The sequence below is a fragment of the Macrobrachium rosenbergii genome, chromosome 10 (assembly GCF_040412425.1).
Source record: "Macrobrachium rosenbergii isolate ZJJX-2024 chromosome 10, ASM4041242v1, whole genome shotgun sequence".
NCBI classification, from domain to species: domain Eukaryota; kingdom Metazoa; phylum Arthropoda; class Malacostraca; order Decapoda; family Palaemonidae; genus Macrobrachium; species Macrobrachium rosenbergii.
Window position 1 is genome coordinate 59,006,525 of NC_089750.1, and position 18,182 is coordinate 59,024,706.

An 18,182-nucleotide genomic window follows, 5' to 3' on the forward strand; every position below is an offset into this window, starting at 1 on the left:
TTGGCTACACTGGAAGATGTCGTCTGAAGAACAAGAATAAAAATAATACCTGGGAACTTTTCAGTATAAAGAAAGCTACAATTACAGTTAATGAAATGTATCTGATTATTTTAAATTTATATTACACTATTAGGAATAAAGTTTAAAGTGTTGTAACCAAAGACAGAACAGAGATAAAGCATCATATTGCCATAGAACTGAAGTAGAAGTATTGTTTGTTAGTGCCTTATGGGAATGATCATGGACCGTAAGCAGTAGCAGCTGGAAGGCTTACAAATATATGACGTCACTCTGGACAACAACCAATTAGAGCTAGAGATAGTCCAACAGAGAAGAGGAGTACCCAAAGATAATTAATATGGCAATACCATCTGAATCTTCTCATCCAACTTCCACCTTCTGCTCCCACCTCTTCCTCCACCTCCTGCTAATAACGTTCGGTTCCTCGTTCCTTGACGTTCTCGTCCCTTCCTATTCCTCATTCTCTCCCCCTCATCGGTGTCCATCTCTCCCTCCTCCAGTCTCAGACACGAAAGAATTTCCACCACCACCTAAATTTAGCGGCGCACCAGCCGAAGGACGGACCGGAACTCTTACGCTATGGTTGTTGTCCTCTTGAGGAAGAATCCTGGCATAAATCTGGCAGCACGACCGAATCACCGAGGAGATTTCAATTTCACACAGAAGGACAGAGTGATACTCGACCTCTCGAAGGGCCAGCTTGGATTTCTAGTTGTTAAACCCCAATGAATAGTTAAACGAGGCCATCATTTGCTCATACCCAGTTGAGCTCTTTCTGAAACCTCTACATAACTTGCCTTGAATTGTCGACGTAGAGAGGTGTCTAACCAAACAAAACACCGTCAAGGAAAGTTCGAGATACTTTCAGAGGACCAGTTCTGAGCCAAGTATGGCTCGGAATATGGGGTTACTTTTCCACAGAAAAATACACCAGTCTCTAGGTGCTTACGTTGCCAGTGTTATAGCCATCACCAAGATCGGTGCAGAGGACCCATGTTTTCTGGAATCTCTTGTAAAAAGTACGAAACTAAGAATCGTATGGATAATTTCAAGAAGAGGGAAGCTACTAACGCGCAAGTGACCCAGCTGTTCAGAACCACATCATTCATAGTTCAAATGCTGTAATACAAGGTTGACGTTCTTTGCACAGTCTATGATGCATACATTCATATATATATATATATATATATATATATATATATATATATATATATATATATATATATATATATATATATATATATATATATATATATATATATATATATATATATATATATATATATATATATATATATCATCGCGAGTTTTGTCATTTCCAAATGCTCTAGCTGGAAGATGTCCCCATTCCTTTTTGCACTGCTGTTTTGGAAGGGCTAAAAGAGCATTACGATTTGCGTGTTCAAACGCTTTAGTTAGAAGATTTTTTCTTTGTTTTTCACCTTGTTTTATTCCCTTGGTTAGTTTTTTTCTATGATTTTCCATATTCTTTTCAAATTTCTTGGTAAATAAATATTTGTTTGTCTTGGGAAAATAGACATGACATTGCTCAATTCCATTTTGCTTATTAACAAAATATAATTTAAAATCATGCAGGTTAAGCTTGAACTTTTTATTTTTTCATGAGATCAAAGTTGACCTCAGGCATACGAGGACCTTACCCAATGGCACCCATTTTATTAAATAATACTTTTCGATTTTTCCTTCAAGTTTCAAATCTTTGAGAGAAAACAAAAGTCTTAATGAATTAACACACACACACACACACACACACACACACACACACACACACACACACATATATATATATATATATATATATATATATATATATATATATATATATATATATATATATATATATATATATATACATGCATACACGTATTATTGTATTTATATGTATGGCAACATTAGAAACGATATATAGAAGTGTATGTTAGAATTAAAAGGCCTTTAATTAATAGAAAGCAAACTTAGAGGCACTCCGTTTTGTATTTTATTTTTCGTGCCCGGCAAAACGGCGTAGTCATTGATTCACCCTACACCGTTTTGTATATAAAATGCATGTAACAGTTTTAATATTCAGTATAATTTCTTGTAAAAAATAACTAAATAACTCTTCGTAGAAGCTTTAACTAAGTCCAATAATTTTTAAGCACGTTAAATACCCACCTCAGTATGTATGATGTGACGATTTTACTTAAAAAGCCATCCATGAGGTTCGTTTTGTATTTACCGTTAGGTGGCCGGCAAAACGATGACGTCATTAAGATTCATCCTACACCATTTTACATATAAAATTTGTTATAATTTAACAATTAATATAATTCCTTAAGAAAAATAACTAAATAATCCTCCGTAGAAGTTTTAAGTACAATGAAATCAATGCATTTTAATACCTATATGTATAAACACTACTATTTTACTTAAGCCTCCATTAGCTAGAGCGCTTGAAAGGCCATTTGACGACATTCGAGTAGATTCTTCAAACAGCATTCCATAAACATAAGTAATACCCTCAAGGCAGGAAATATCTGTGTTCTTATTGGCTGCACCATCCTCAGTTGTAATTGGCTGTTGGTCCGAAAGCATTACTATTCTACTTTCGTAGGACATGAAATAGTTGCCATGTGTTGCATTCTGATCGTGAAACATTTAAAAATCATAAGTATTATTATCATGTAGGAGTGATAAATTAATATATACAGTCATTTTTTAAATACTTAATATAACATATATTCGATTCAGAGAATGGCAGAATAACATCAATAAAGCATTATATAAAAAACAAGGTAAATTCTTTTAAAAGGTAGAATATTTGTACGACTGCAAATCACTGGGTAAAGATGGTGAAACCTATATTAAAATTTACTCAATTCTATTTATTAAAATATAAAATTGGCAATGAAGACGTGTAATTGAATGAGATTTCATTCAAAATTGATGAAGTGAAGAGAAAAAGGAAACTAACACAAGAAAATGTAATAGTTTGAAAGGAATGCTTGCTTATCCTTTGGCTACAATGGAAGACGTCGTCTGCAGAGCTAAGTAATGAAAATAATATTTTGCTACTTTTGATAATATCTCTTAATAAAATGTAACTAATTACTTTCTCTTTATCTTATAGTATTAGGAAAATGGCCAAAAATATACTGATAACAGACACAATAGAGGTAAATCGTCATATCAGTATAAAATAGGATTAAATTACTTCTATTTTGTAATGCTATGGTAACTATTGTTATGAAATAAGCAGTGGCAACTGACAGTCGTACGATTTTAAGACGTCACCTTGGCCAACTACCAATCAGGGTTGGAGACTGTGCCCGCCAATGAGAGGGAAGAATTTTACCGCTTAAGAAAGACATTAGACGAAGAGTTGATCGCTTTTGTTCGTTGCTGTTAGGTGGTTTCCTCAATACCCTTAAAAATCGTGAGTTTTGTCATTTCCAAATTGTGTGTGCGTGTGTGCCTCGAACCAACATTAGATATTATTAATGATCAGTTATTTTTATTAAATATAATTTTCTTTGATTTTTCCAGTATTTTCAAAGCTTTGAGAGAAAACAAATGTCCATAATAACATAATTTTAAAATGCTATTTAACCAGTCTTTAACTTCCATCTGGGCAGCCTTTCACAAAGTAGAGTTCTTGGCAAATTATTTTCCTCAATAATAGTTTTCCATCTCGCTGTTTCTAATAGAGTGCTTTAACGTGTTTACACAACCTATTACCTTGTAGTCATAAATTTTCAGTTGTAAATCTAAGTTGATCATAAATTGCCAATTGTAAATCTGAAGTTAAACCCCTATAAATGTACATTCTTTTTCAGAGTGAGGGACGGACTGATTCCCGGACACCCAACATTTTTAAGAATATACTTGCCCAGATGTAGTCTGTGACCCCACGTTGGCTGTACTAAGAGACTTCTCAACTCCGTTAATGCTCTCATCAAGGTTTCAGCTTCAGGACGGATTGCAAAATGTGTCTTTTGAATCCTGAAAATCAATTTTCGGAACCATTCTCAGATTTCTGGTACCGCTTGGATATAAACGATTTTAAAGTTATTGGACCTACTCTTCGTGGTTTTTGTAAACTCTTTTTATAAAAACTAATATCTTTTAATTTTTTACTGTTTTTGGACTAATAACTTAATAAAATTGAAACAGTTGAGAAACATTCCTTTCCATCCTCATTTCCTCCAGTCGTTACATTCTTTATATATATACTTATCCCAGATATATCTATAAATATATAAATATATAAATGAACCTACTGTTGTGATATACTTTAAAATGTGTGTGTGTGTGTGTGGCAAAGAATTAATACATGGAAGCATTTGAGTTTACAAGGTTTAATCAATAGTAAGCAAACTTCAGGACTGTTTTTCATTTTCTTTCTTTTCTGTACAAAACGATGTCTTTTGATTCATCCTACACCATTTTGAGAAAGGAATGAATTAATAGCCTTCCAGAAGAAAATAACTAAATAATCCTCTGTTTTAGAAGCTCTTTTGTAATGACAAGAAAATTTAAGTGGATTTTTAAGATTCCATCTAACAAAGGATATATAATAAATGCGACAATTTTACTTAAAAAGACCCTCATTAGCTAGAGCGTTTGAAATGTCCATTTGATGCGGCTTCGAGCAGGTTCTTCAAACAGCAGTCCATAAACATAAGTAACACCCTCATGGCGGGAAATCTCTGTGTTCTTATTGGCTGTATTTTCCTCTCAAATTGGCTGTTGCTCTTGTAAACTACTGAAGGTGTTACCCACCACCGTAGGACAAGAAATAGTTGCCATGTATTGCATTTTAATCATGAAACATTTATAAAAATCTTGTAGTGTTCTTATCTTGGGGTGATAACATTATATATCCTTTATTATTAAATACTCGGCCTTATATATATGATGTATTTAACTCAGAGAAAGACAGAATAACATAAATAAAGCATTATATATAAAAAAGGTGAACTCATTTAAAAGCTGTCTTATTTTTTGAATGAAAACCAGTAGGTAAAAGTGGTGAAACTTCTTTATTAAAATGAACTGAATTATGATTATTAGAATATATTTTTTTTAATAAAGACGTGTAATTAAAATTATATCCCCTTTGAAATGAATGAGGTGAAGAGAAAAAGGAAATTAAGCCAAGAAAATTAAGTAATTGAAAGGAATATTTCATTAGCCTTTGGCTACAATGCGAGATGCCGTCTGCAGAGCTAAGCATTAAAAATAATACTTGGCTATATTTCAGTGCAACGATTATATCTTTATTAATAAAATGTAACTAATTACTTTCTCTTTACCTTATATTTTTTTTTAATATGGTCTAAAATATTCTGATAAAAGACACAAAAGAGGTAAAGCATCATAGTAGATATTAAATTAAGATTAAATTATTTATATCTAGGTTTCTTCTGGCAACGATCATTATGACGTAAGGGCTCCAGCCGACAGTCGTACGATTTTAAAACGTCACCTTTGAGGACTGGAGACTGTGACAGCCAATGGGTGGACAGATTTTCCCGCTTATAAAAGCCATTACATGAAGGGGATCTTTGGTTTTATGCGTTGCTGTTCGGTGGTTTCAGTCGCGAATCTTGTCTCTTTCAAACGCTCTAGCTGAAAGACGTCCCTCAGTTGTTTTTGCGTTGCTGATTTGGAAGGCCTAGAAGGGCAATAAAAGTTTTTTCATACGCTTTTTAGTTAGAAGATTTTTTCTTTGTTTTTCACCTTTTTTATTCCCTTGGTTAGTTTTTCATGATTTTCAGTTAAAAATAAATTTGTTGCATTTTATATCTGTTTGCCTTAGGAAAACAGACATGGCTTACAAAATGTAAATTAAAAATCAAGTAGAAGTTGAAGTTTTTTTTCATGAGATTAAGGTTGGCCTTAGGACTAAAGAGAACCTAGTGATATCTAGTGGCTATCTCTGAAACCAACATTAAATATTATGAATGAGTAATTAATTAAATAATTCTTTTCGTTTTCTCCGTCAAGTCAAATCTTTAAGAAAAAACAAATTATAATGAAATAACTTTAAAGTCCTATTTAAACACTGTATATATATATATATATATATAATATATAATATATTATTTAAAATTATATATATATATATATATATATATATATATATATATATAATATATATATATATATATATATATATATATATAATATATATATGACACATATCAATATAATATTTGTATTAATATATATATATATATATATATATATATATATAAATATATATATATATATATATATATATATTATATATATATATATATATATATATATATATATATATATATATATATATATATATATTATATAATTTAAATGAATAACATTAAACTTTATATAAAAGTACATGAGAGAATTGAAAGGCCTTTAATCAATATTAAGCAAATTTAAAGGCACTCTAATTTTGTTTTTATACAAAAACGGCGTCATCATTAAGATTCACCCTACACCGTTTTGTATATAAAATGCAACGATTTTTAATATTCATAATTTCATGTATAAAATAACTAAATAACCCTTCGTAGAAGCTTTAACTAAGTCCCATCCTTTTTAAGCACGTTTAATACCCATCTTAATACATATAATGCGATGATTTCACCTAAAAAGCCCTCCATTAGGTCCGTTTTTTAGAAGGTACCGGCAAAACGATGACGTCATGAAGGTTCATCCTACACTGTTTTACATATAAATATAAAATAATAATTTAAATTAATATAATTCCTTAAGAAAAATAATTGAATAATCCTCCGTATTTTAAGCCCAATGAAATCAAAACACTTTAATACCTAGCTCAGTATGCATAAATGCTGCGATTTCATTTTAAAAAAAACCCTCCATTAGCTAGAGCGCTTGAAAGGCCATTTGACACCATCCGAGCAGATTCTTCAAACAGCATTCCATAAACATATGTAATACCCTCAAGGCAGGAAATATCTGTGTTCTTATTGGCTGCACCATCCTCAGTTTTAATTGGCTGTTGGTCCTGTTAACTATCAAAAGCATTACTGTCCTACTGTCGTAGTATATGAAATAGTTGCCATGTGTTGCATTCTGATAGTGAAACATTTAAAAATGACAACTAGTGTTCTTAGCTAGGAGTGATAAATTAATATATACAGTCATTTTTAAATACTCTACTAAATATAACATGCATTTGATTCAGAGAATGGCAGAATTACATCAATAAAGCATTATTTAAAAACAAGGTGGATTCTTGTAAAAGGTGGCTTATTTTTATGACCGGAAATCACTGGGTAATAGTGGTGAAACCTATATTGAAACTGACTGAATTATATTTATTAAAATATAAAATTGGCAATGAAGACGTGTAATTGAATTATATTTCATTCAAAATTGATGAAGTGAAGAAAAAAGGAAACTAACACAAGAAAATGTAATAGTTTGAAAGGCCACAATGGAAGACGTCGTCTGCAGAGCTAAATAATGAAAATAATTTTTGCTACTTTTGATAATATTCTTAATAAAATGTAACTAATTACTTTCTCCTCATCTTATAGTATTAGGAAAATGGCCAAAAATATACTGATAATAGACACAATAGAGGTAAATCGTCATATCAATATAAAATAGGATTAAATTACTTCTATTTTGTAATGTTATGGTAACTATTGTTATGAAATAACAGCGGCAACTGACAGTCGTACGATTTAAGACGTCACCTCGGCCAACTACCAATCAGGGCTGGAGACTGTGCCCGCCAATGAGGGAAGATTTTTACCGCTTAAGAAATACATAAGACGAAGAGTTGATCGCTTTTGTTCGTTGCTGTTAGGTGGTTTCCTCAATACCCTTAAAAATCGTGAGTTTTGTCATTTCCAAATTGTGTGTGTGTGTGCCTGGAACCAACATTAGATATTATTAATAATCAGTTATTTCTATTAAATAAAATTTTCTTTGATTTTTCCAGTATTTTCAAAGCTTTGAGAGAAAACAAATGTCCATAATATATAATTTTAAAATGCTATTTAACCAGTCTTTAACTTCCAGCTGGACAGCCTTTATAAAGTAGAGTTCTTGGCAAATTATTTTCCGCAATAATAGTTTTCCATCTCGGTATTTCTAATAGAGTGTAATAAACGCCCAACATAAAATATGAAACGGTGTATTACCATGTACACCGCTCCCAGAATTAGTATTTATGCTAAGCTCCCTTTCTTACATGATGTACTGTAGATTTAAAAACAAATATATAAATTTATTTAATCATAAATTGCCAGTTGTAAATCTGAAGTTAATCCAGCGAAATCCTATAAATGTATATTCTTTTTTTTCAGAGTGAGGGACGGACTAAAAAAATGGACACCCAACATTTTTATAGAATATACTTGTCCCAGATATAGTCTGTTAACCTTATGTACTTTTTCTCAAAGTCGGCTTCTGCTCTCATCAAGGTGTCAGCTTCAGGACGGGTTGCAAAATGATGTCTTTTGACTCCTGAAAAGGATTCATCCTTCCAAGATTCTCACTTTTTCGCGATGACAATTGCATATGGATTTTGTTCCAGTTTCTTTTAACAAAGGATTCATCTCTTTTAATGTAAAAATATCCAGGAACGTGAAATGAAGGATGCGCCAGCATCCCTGGCCTGTCTGAAGGTTATAACCCGGATTTGGTTAATCCATCTGATTTAAGTCGTTAGCCATGGCTGTATCTAACTCTGTCACCAGTCTGAAAATACAAGAAATGTAAAATGAAAAATAGCTTAATAGAAACTTAAAATAACGTACCTGGAGATAGGCTATACAAAAACATAAATTTCCATTTGTTCTGTGGAGGGGGCCTTCTAATTTCAAAACGATGACGTCATATAAATATTCATCCTATATATATATATTTGTATATTTATATGTAAAGTATATATATATGATATATATATATATATACATATTGAAAATAACTAATTAACCCTATGTATGAAGCAACATTAAAACCAGTATATAGAACCAGTGGAGGATTAAAAGAACTTTAATCAACAGTAAGCAAACTTAGAGCCACTCCATTTTGTATTATCTTTTTGGTGGCCTGCAAAACGATATTGTCGTTATCAAGATTCATCCTACACTATTTTGCATATAAATTTACTTGAAAAGGGCTCCTTTAGCTAGAGCGTTTGAAAGTCCATTTGACGCTATTCAAGCAGGTTTTTCAAACAGCATTCCATAAACATAAGTAACACCCTCATGGCGGGAAATCTGTCTTCTTATTGGATGTATCATCCTCAGTTGTAATTGGCCGTTGATCGTGTAAACTACTGAAGGTGTTACTATTACCGTCGTCAGGACAAGAAATAGTTGCCATGTGTTGCATTTTAATTGAAACCATTTTTAAATTCAAGTAGTGTTCTATCTTTGGGGGATAACATAGTATATCCGTTATTTTTGAATACTCAGCCTTATATATATGATGTATTTGACTCAGAGGAAATACAGAATTACATCAATAAAATATTACATATATAAAAGGTGGATTCTTTAAACGCTGTCTTATTTTTATGAATGAAAATAGCTAAAATTGGTGAAACTTCTATATTAAAATTTACTGAATTATGACTATTAAAATATAATTTTTGTATTAAAGAAATGTAATTAAATTATATTTATTTAAATTAATGAAATGAAGAGAAAAAGGAAATTAACCCAATAAAATGTAATAGTTTGAAAGGAATATTTTATTAGCCTTTGGCTACAATGTAAGATGTTGTCTACAGAGTTTAAAAATAATACTTGGCTACATTTCAGTACAAAAATTATAATAATATTTTATTAATAAAATTAAAATAATTAATTTCTCTTTATCTTATAATCTTATGAATATGGACAAAATATTCTGATAAAAGACACAAAAGAGGTAAACCGTCATAGAAATATAAAATAAGATTAAATGATTTAATTTAGGTTCTATGGCAACGATCATTATGACGTAAGCAAAGCAGCCGACAGTCGTACGATTTTAAGACGTCACCATTGGCCAACTGCCAATCAGGACTGGAGACTGTGACAGCCAATGGGTGGACAGCCCGCTTAAAACCGCGTTAAGTTTTGGTTTATGCGTTGCTGTTCAAACGCCTGTAAAAATCGTTGTTTCTCCTCGTCTAGCGTTTGATTCGCCCTTTTTAGTTGTTTTTGTATCGCGAGTTTTTAAGAGCTCTTTAGATGTTTTCTTTGTTTTTTTTTTCTATGTTTACTGATCATTAGTTGTTTATAATTTTTTTAAATAAATATGCATTGCATTTAATTGTTTCCTTTCTATAAATAAAATGTAATTTAAATCTAGTAGGCTAAGACTGCTTCATTGTCATGTTATTTTTCTTAAGATTAAAGAGACCATAAGCAAAGGGATCTATTGAGTGAGTCTTTGGAACCAACATCAAATATTATGAATCAGTTATTATTAAATAAAATTTTTCAGTTTTCCATTAATTTCAAAACTTTAAGAGAAACAAATTTCTATAATTATATAATTTTAAAATGCTATTTAAACATTATATATATATATATATATATATATATATATATATATATATATATATATATATATATATATATATATATATATATATATATATATATATATATATATATATATATATCTATTTATATATATATATATATATATTATATATAGATAAACAATAGAAACGATGTATAAAAAAGATACTTTAACAATAATAAGAAATTAGACACTCCTTTTTGTATTTTAATTTTTATGGCCGGCAAAACGATGTCGTCATTAAGATTCATCCTACACCGTTTTGTCTTTAAAATTGCACGTGATTTTAATGTAATATATATAATTCCATGTGAAAAAATAACTAAATAACCTTTCGTAGAAGCTTTAAGTAAGTCCATTAATATTTAAGTACTTTAAATACCCATCTCAATATGTAAATCCTACGATTTTACTTAGGAGCCCTCAATCAGATCCTTTAATTTGACGTCACAAAGATTCATCCTACACCGTTTTGTATATAATGTAAAGTAAATAATTTGATAATCAATATAATTCCATGTAAAAAAATAATTAATTAACCCTCCGTAGAAGCTTTAAGTAAGTCCAGTGGAATTAAAGAACTTTAAATACCTGTCTCACTATGTATAAATGCGACGATATTGAGTGTTGAAAAAAAAACCTCCTCCTTTTTAGCTAGAGCGTTTGAAAGGCCACAATGACGCCATTCGGGCAGGCTCTTCAAACAGCATTCCATAAACATAAGTAACACCCTCATGGCGGGAAATCTCTGTCTTCTTATTGGCTGTATCTTCCTCAGTTGTAATTGGTTGTTGATTAATAACCTCCAAAGGCGTTACTATTAGAGGTTCGTCAGTTATGAGATAGTTGCCACGTGTTGCATTTTAATTGAACCATTTTTAAATTCAAGTAGTGTTCTTATCTTTGGGTGATAACATAATATATCACGTCATTTTTAAAAACTCAGTCTTATATATAATGTATTTGACTCAGAGGAAGGCAGAATAAGATCAGTAAAATATTTTATATAAAATAAGTTGGATACTTTAAACGCTGACGTATTTTTATGAATGAAAATAGCTAGGTAAGATTGGTGAAACTTCTATATTAAAATTTATTCGATTATCGTTATAAAAATGTAGTTTTTGTAATAAAGATGTGGAATTAAATGATATTTAATTATTAATTAATGAAATGAAGAGAAAAAGGAAATTAACCCAAGAAAATGTAATAGTTTGAAAGGAATATTTGATTACCTTTTGGCTACAATGCAAGACGTCGTCTGCAGAGTTAAGCACTGAAAATAATACTTGGCTACTTTTCAGTACAAAAATTATGATAATATCTCTTAAGAAAATTAAAATAATTACTTTCTCTTTATCTTATAATCTTAGGAATATGGCCAAAAATATTCTGATAGCACACACAAAGAAAACCGTCATATCAATATAAAATAGGATTAATTGACTTTTAATTTGGTATGTTATGGCAACTATTGTTATGACGTAGGCAAAGCAGTACCATTCCTACGATTTTAAGACGTCATCAAACTGCCAATCAGGACTGGAGACTGCAGCCAAAGTCTTGAGTTTTCTTCATTTCCAAACGCTCTAGATGTTGTTCAGCGTCGTTTTGCGTTGCTGTTCGTGTCGCGAGTTTTCTTTTACTTTTTCACATTTTTTGCTTCCCGTCATTAGTTGTTTATGTTTTCCATTTCCTTTTATTTTTTTTATAAATAAAATTATTGTCTTGGGAACATAGTTATCATTACCAAAAGGAACCAACAAAGACATCAAGTGAGTGTGTCTCTGGAACCAACATTTTATTATGAAAGTGATATATTGAATTAAAATTTTTCGTTTTTCTTATCAATTTCGAAGCTTTGGGAGAAAGCAAATGTCTATAATTATATAATTTTAAAACTTTTAAACTATATATATATATATTTATAATATAATATATATATATATATATATATATATATATATATATATATATATTATTTGAGATTTTCTTCATAGAAAACATACATATTAGCATTTTATATATATAATATATATATATATATAGTATGACAGATAGATAGATAGATAGATAACATCTTATTTTTATGTATGACATATAAGATTATAAAAGAATTAAATAGTTTTAATCAATAGTACTCCGTTTGGATTTAATTTTCCTTAAGATTCATCCTACACCGTTTGGCATATAAAATGCAGGTGATTAATATAACATATAATTCCATGTAAAAATAAGAAATAACCATTTTTAAAATTTTTGTCAATGAGATTTAAATACCCATCTCAGTATGTAGTATAATGCGAGGATTTCACTTAAAAGCCCTCAATGTAAAGTAAATAATATGATATTCAATATAATTCCAGTAGAAAATAAATAAATAACTTTCCATAGAAGCTTTAAATAAGTCCATGGAATTAAAGCATTTTAAATACTGTCTTAGTATGAATAAATGCGAAATTTTGCAAAAATCCCTTCTATTAGAAGACCGTTTGAAATGCCACATGAGGCCATTTTCTCAGTTTGAAGGAAAAGTCTGATTAACCCCGAAAAATTCCAACACCTTATTACTCGTGCAATATGGCTGGATTGCAATCAATTGTCCAAGTGTATTTCCCATGCATAGTGATCAATTGGTTGCCAATATTATTCTAAATTTTAAGGAAAAGTTCACCCTGCATTTTTCTCATTTTAGAAAAGTCCATATGACCCCAGAAAACACCCACCTCTGTGGGTGGTGAAGATAAAACAAACCGTAAAGCAGCAACGGATTCCTGAAAACACGGCAGACAGCAGCGCATAAACTGGAGGAATCCGACGATGTTCCAGCTTTTTAGGCGGGAAAACTGTTGGTGACGTCATCCCCTTTCTCTGCTACAAGAAAGATCGTTGCCATCACCACCAACCTAGTTATTTTTTAAAAATATAAATGTCTTTATTTATAAATTTATTGTCACAAAGTAACTTCTACATATAAATTTTTAAATAAATCTGACATTAAGAAATGTTCTTAAAGTGTAAATTATTTGAGATTTTTCACAGAAAAGCTACTAGCTAGCATTTTCGGTGGAAAAGGCGCCATAAGAATAAGCAACTATCTTATTTTTCTGACAGATAAAATTATAAAAACTAATATAGTTTTTTAGTAACTTTAATCATTTTACATAACTTATAAAATAATTATCTTCAGAGGAAAAACAATATTCTATTTTATTTTTTTTAGAGATTAAAGTTGACCTTAGGCATAAAACGACCTTATGTGACATCCAGTGAGTATAAATTCATTTCATTTTTCCGTCAAGTTCCAAATCTTTGAGAGAAAACAAAAATTATTAATGAAATCACTTTAAATCCCATTTAAATACTAACTGTATATATATCCGTATGAATTTTATGTATGTCCATGTATGTATGTATGTATGTATGTATGTATGTATGTATGTATTTATATACATATAATGCTACAGTTTTACTTAAGAAGACCTCCATTAGCTAGAGCGCTTGAAAGACCATTTGACGCCATTCGAGCAGGTTCTTCAAATAGCATTTCATAAACATAAGTAATACCCACAAGGCAGGAAGGGGAGTACCAGATGAAACATGGCAATACCATCTGAATCTTCTCATCCAACTTCCACTTCTGCTCCCACTTCTTCGATACCTCGTCCTTGACGTTCTTGTCCCTTCCTATTCCTCGTCCTCTCCCCCCGTCATCAATGTCCATCTCTCCCTCCTCCAGTCTCAGACTCGAAAGAGTTTCCACCACCACTTAAATTTAGAGGCCCACCAGCCGAAGGACGGACCGGAACTCTTACGCTATAGTTGTTGTCCTCTTGAGGAAGAATCCTGGCATAAATCTGGCAGCACGACCGAATCACCGAGAAGAATTCATTTCACAAAGAAGGACAGAGTGATAGTCGACCTCCCGAAGGGCCAGCGTGGATTTCTAGTTGTTAAACCCTAATGAATAGTTAAACGAGGCCATCATTTGTTCATACCCAGTTGAGCTCCTTCTGAAACCTCTACGTAACCTGCCTTGAATTGTCGACGCAGAGAGGTATGTAAACAAACAAAACACCGTCAAGGAAAGTTTTATCTACTTTCAGGGGACCAGTTCTGAGCCAAGTATGGCTCGGAATATGGAGTTATTTTTCCATAGAAGAATATACCAAAGTCTCCAGGTGCTTACGTTGCTAGTGTTACAGCCATCACCAAGATCGGTGCAGAGGACCCATGTTTTGTGGAATCTCTTGTAAAAAGCACGAAACTAAGAATCGTCTGGAAAAAGCACGAAACCCAAGAACCATCGTAATTCTGGAATAAAGAATTTTTCCACAGTCTGTGATGTGTATGGAACAATACTAACGCGCGATATATATATATATTCAGAACCATATCATTCATAGTTCGAGCGCTGTAATACAAGAATGATGTTGTGGAATTCCATATATATAACGCGATATATATATATATATATATATATATATATATATATATATATATATATATATATATATATATATATATATATATATATATATATATATATATATATATATATATATATATATGTTTGTGTGCGCGTGCGTGTATGCAGTAATGAAGGTATGTGTATTTTTACCAACATAAACGATATTTAGAAATATATGAGAAAATTTTTTTATTTTCATTTTATTGGCCGGCAAAACAACGTCGTCGTCAAGATTCAACCTATCATTTTGCATGGGAAATGTAAGTAATTATTTAATAATCAGTATAATTCCATATAAAAAAAATAACAAAATAAACCTCTGTAGAAGCTTCAAGTAATTCCAATGAAATTAAAACACTTTAAATGTCCATCTCAGTATGTATTAATGCAACGATTTTGCCTCAAAGCGCTCTCTATATAGCTAGAGCGTTTGAAAGGCCATTCCACAAACATGAAGTAATACCCTCATGAAAGGAAATATCTGTGTTCTTATTGGTTGCACCATCCTCAGTTGTAATTGGCTCTTGCCCCAGTAAACTACCGAAGACCTTAACATTCTAGCATCTGCTGATGAAAGAGTTGCCATGTGTTGCATTCTAACCATGTAACATATTTTAAAATCAATAATCTTCTGTCGTGGGGCGATAACATAATATATCCTTTCATTTTTAAATATTCAACCTTGTATATTTGACTCAGCCAAAAGCAGAATAACAGTTGTAAAGCATTATATATATAACAAGGAGGATTCTTTTAAAAGCCAGCATATTTTTTTGAAAGAAAACAGCTAAGTATAAGTGGTGAAACTTCCTTACTAACATATACTGAATTATAGCTATTAAAATAGAATTTTTGTAATAAAGATGTATAATTGAATTATATTTAATTTAAAATAGATGAAGTCCAGAAAAAAGTAAATTATCTAAGAAAAGGTAATCGTTTGAAAGGAATACTTGATTAGGCTTTGGCTACAGTGTAAGATGTCATCTGCAGAGCTAAACCTTGAAAGAAATAATTGGCTACTTTTCAATACAATGATTATGAAAATATCTTTTAATAAAATATATAAATGTTTTTTCTTTATCTGAAAGTGTTACGAATATGGCCTAAAACATTCTGATAATAGATACAAAAAACTACAAAGCGTCATTTTAATATAAAATAGGATTAAATTACTTATAATTTGGTATCTCATGGCAACAATCTTCATGACGTAGGCAGCAGCAGCTGGCAGTCATACGATTTTAAGACGTCACCATGGCCAGCAACTAATCAGGACTGGAGACTGTGACAGCCAATGAGAGGACAGGTTTTTCGCGCTTAAAAGGTACTTTACATGAAGGGTTCTTCGCTTTTATGCGTTGCTGATGGGTAGTTTCTTCCATCGCGAGTTTGACATTTCCAAACGCTCTAGCTGATTTTGTTCCCAGTCCTTTTTGCATTGCTGTTTTGAAAGGGCTGGAAGGGCATTGAAAGTTGCGTTTTCAAACGCTTTAGTTAAAAGATTTTTCCTTTGTTTTTCACTTTTTTTTTATTCCCTTGGTTAGTTTTATATTTTTCCATTTATTTTTCAAATTTCTTTTCCAAATTTTTTTTTTCGTTTTTAACGTGCATTTTCTCCCATTATTATATCTTTTCTTTTTGAAGGAAATGGATTTGGCGGTGGGGTAGGCCGTAGCCTCGATCGGCTTATCTTGGGGAAATAGACATGACATTGCCCAATACCATTTTGCTTAATAACTAAATATAATTTAAAATTACACAGTTTAAGCTTGGACTTTTTATTTTCTCATGAGATTAAAGTTGACCTTAGGCTACAAGGGACCTTACCCAATGACATCCAGTAAGTATAAATAAAACTTTCCGATTTTTCCTTCAATTTCTAAATCTTTTAGAGAAAACAAAAGTCTGTAATGAAATAACTTTAAAATCCTAAAACACTTTAATATAATATTATTATATATATATATATATATATATATATATATAATATATATATATATATATATATATATATATACATACAATATATATATATATATATATATATATATATATATATATATATATATATATATATATATATATATATATATATATATATATATATATATATATATATATATATATATATATATATATATATATATATATATATATATATATATATATATATATATATATATATATATATATATATATATATATATATATATATATATATATATATATATATATATATATATATATATAATATGTATGTATGTATATGTATGCATGTATATACATATATTATTGTATTTATATGTATGGCATCATTATAAACGATATAGGAACGTATATGAGAACATTAAAAGGCTTTTAGTGAGTACTAAGCAAACTTACAAACAAGCACTACGTTTTGTATTTTATTTTTCGCGGTCGGCAAAACGGCGTCGTCATTAAGATTCATCCTACACCGTTTTTTATATAAAATGCAGGTGGTGATTTTAATATTCAATATAATTTCATGTAAAGAATAACTAAATAATCCTTCGTAGAAGCTTTAAGTAAGTCCAATAAAATTTAAGCACGTTAAATGCCCATTTCAGTATGTATAATGAGACGATTTTACTTAAAAAAGCCTCCATTAGGTTTGTTTTGTATTTACCGTTAGGTGGCCGGCAAAACGATGACGTCATTAAGATTCATCCTACACCGTTTTACACATAAAACGATTTTTCCATAAGTAATAATTTAATAATCAATATATAATTCCTTAAGAAAAATAACTAAATAACCGTTCGTAGAAGTTTTAAGTTCGATGAAATCAAAGCACTTATATAATTTACCTCAGTATCTATAAATGCTATATCACTTGAAAAGCCCTGCAAGCTAGAGCGCTTGAAAGACCATTTGACGCCATTCGAGCAGGTTCTTCAAACAGCATTCCATAAACATAAGTAATACCCTCAAGGCAGGAAATATCTGTGTTCTTATTGGCTGCACCATCCTCAGTTGTAACTGGCTGTTGGTCCTGTAAACCACCGAAAACGTTGCTATTCTACTTTCGTAGGACATGAAATAGTTGCCATGTGTTGCATTTTAATCGTGAAACATTTAAAAACCAAGTAGTGTTCTTATCTAGGGTTGATAAATT

General features: G+C 30.6%; 1 long non-coding RNA gene across 1 annotated transcript in view; it reads left to right on the plus strand.

The window, feature by feature from the left end:
• LOC136842659 (uncharacterized) overlaps positions 1 to 18,182 on the plus strand; it is a 542,312-nt gene that overhangs the window by 517,627 nt on the left and 6,503 nt on the right. The gene's annotated exons all lie outside the window — the stretch shown is intronic.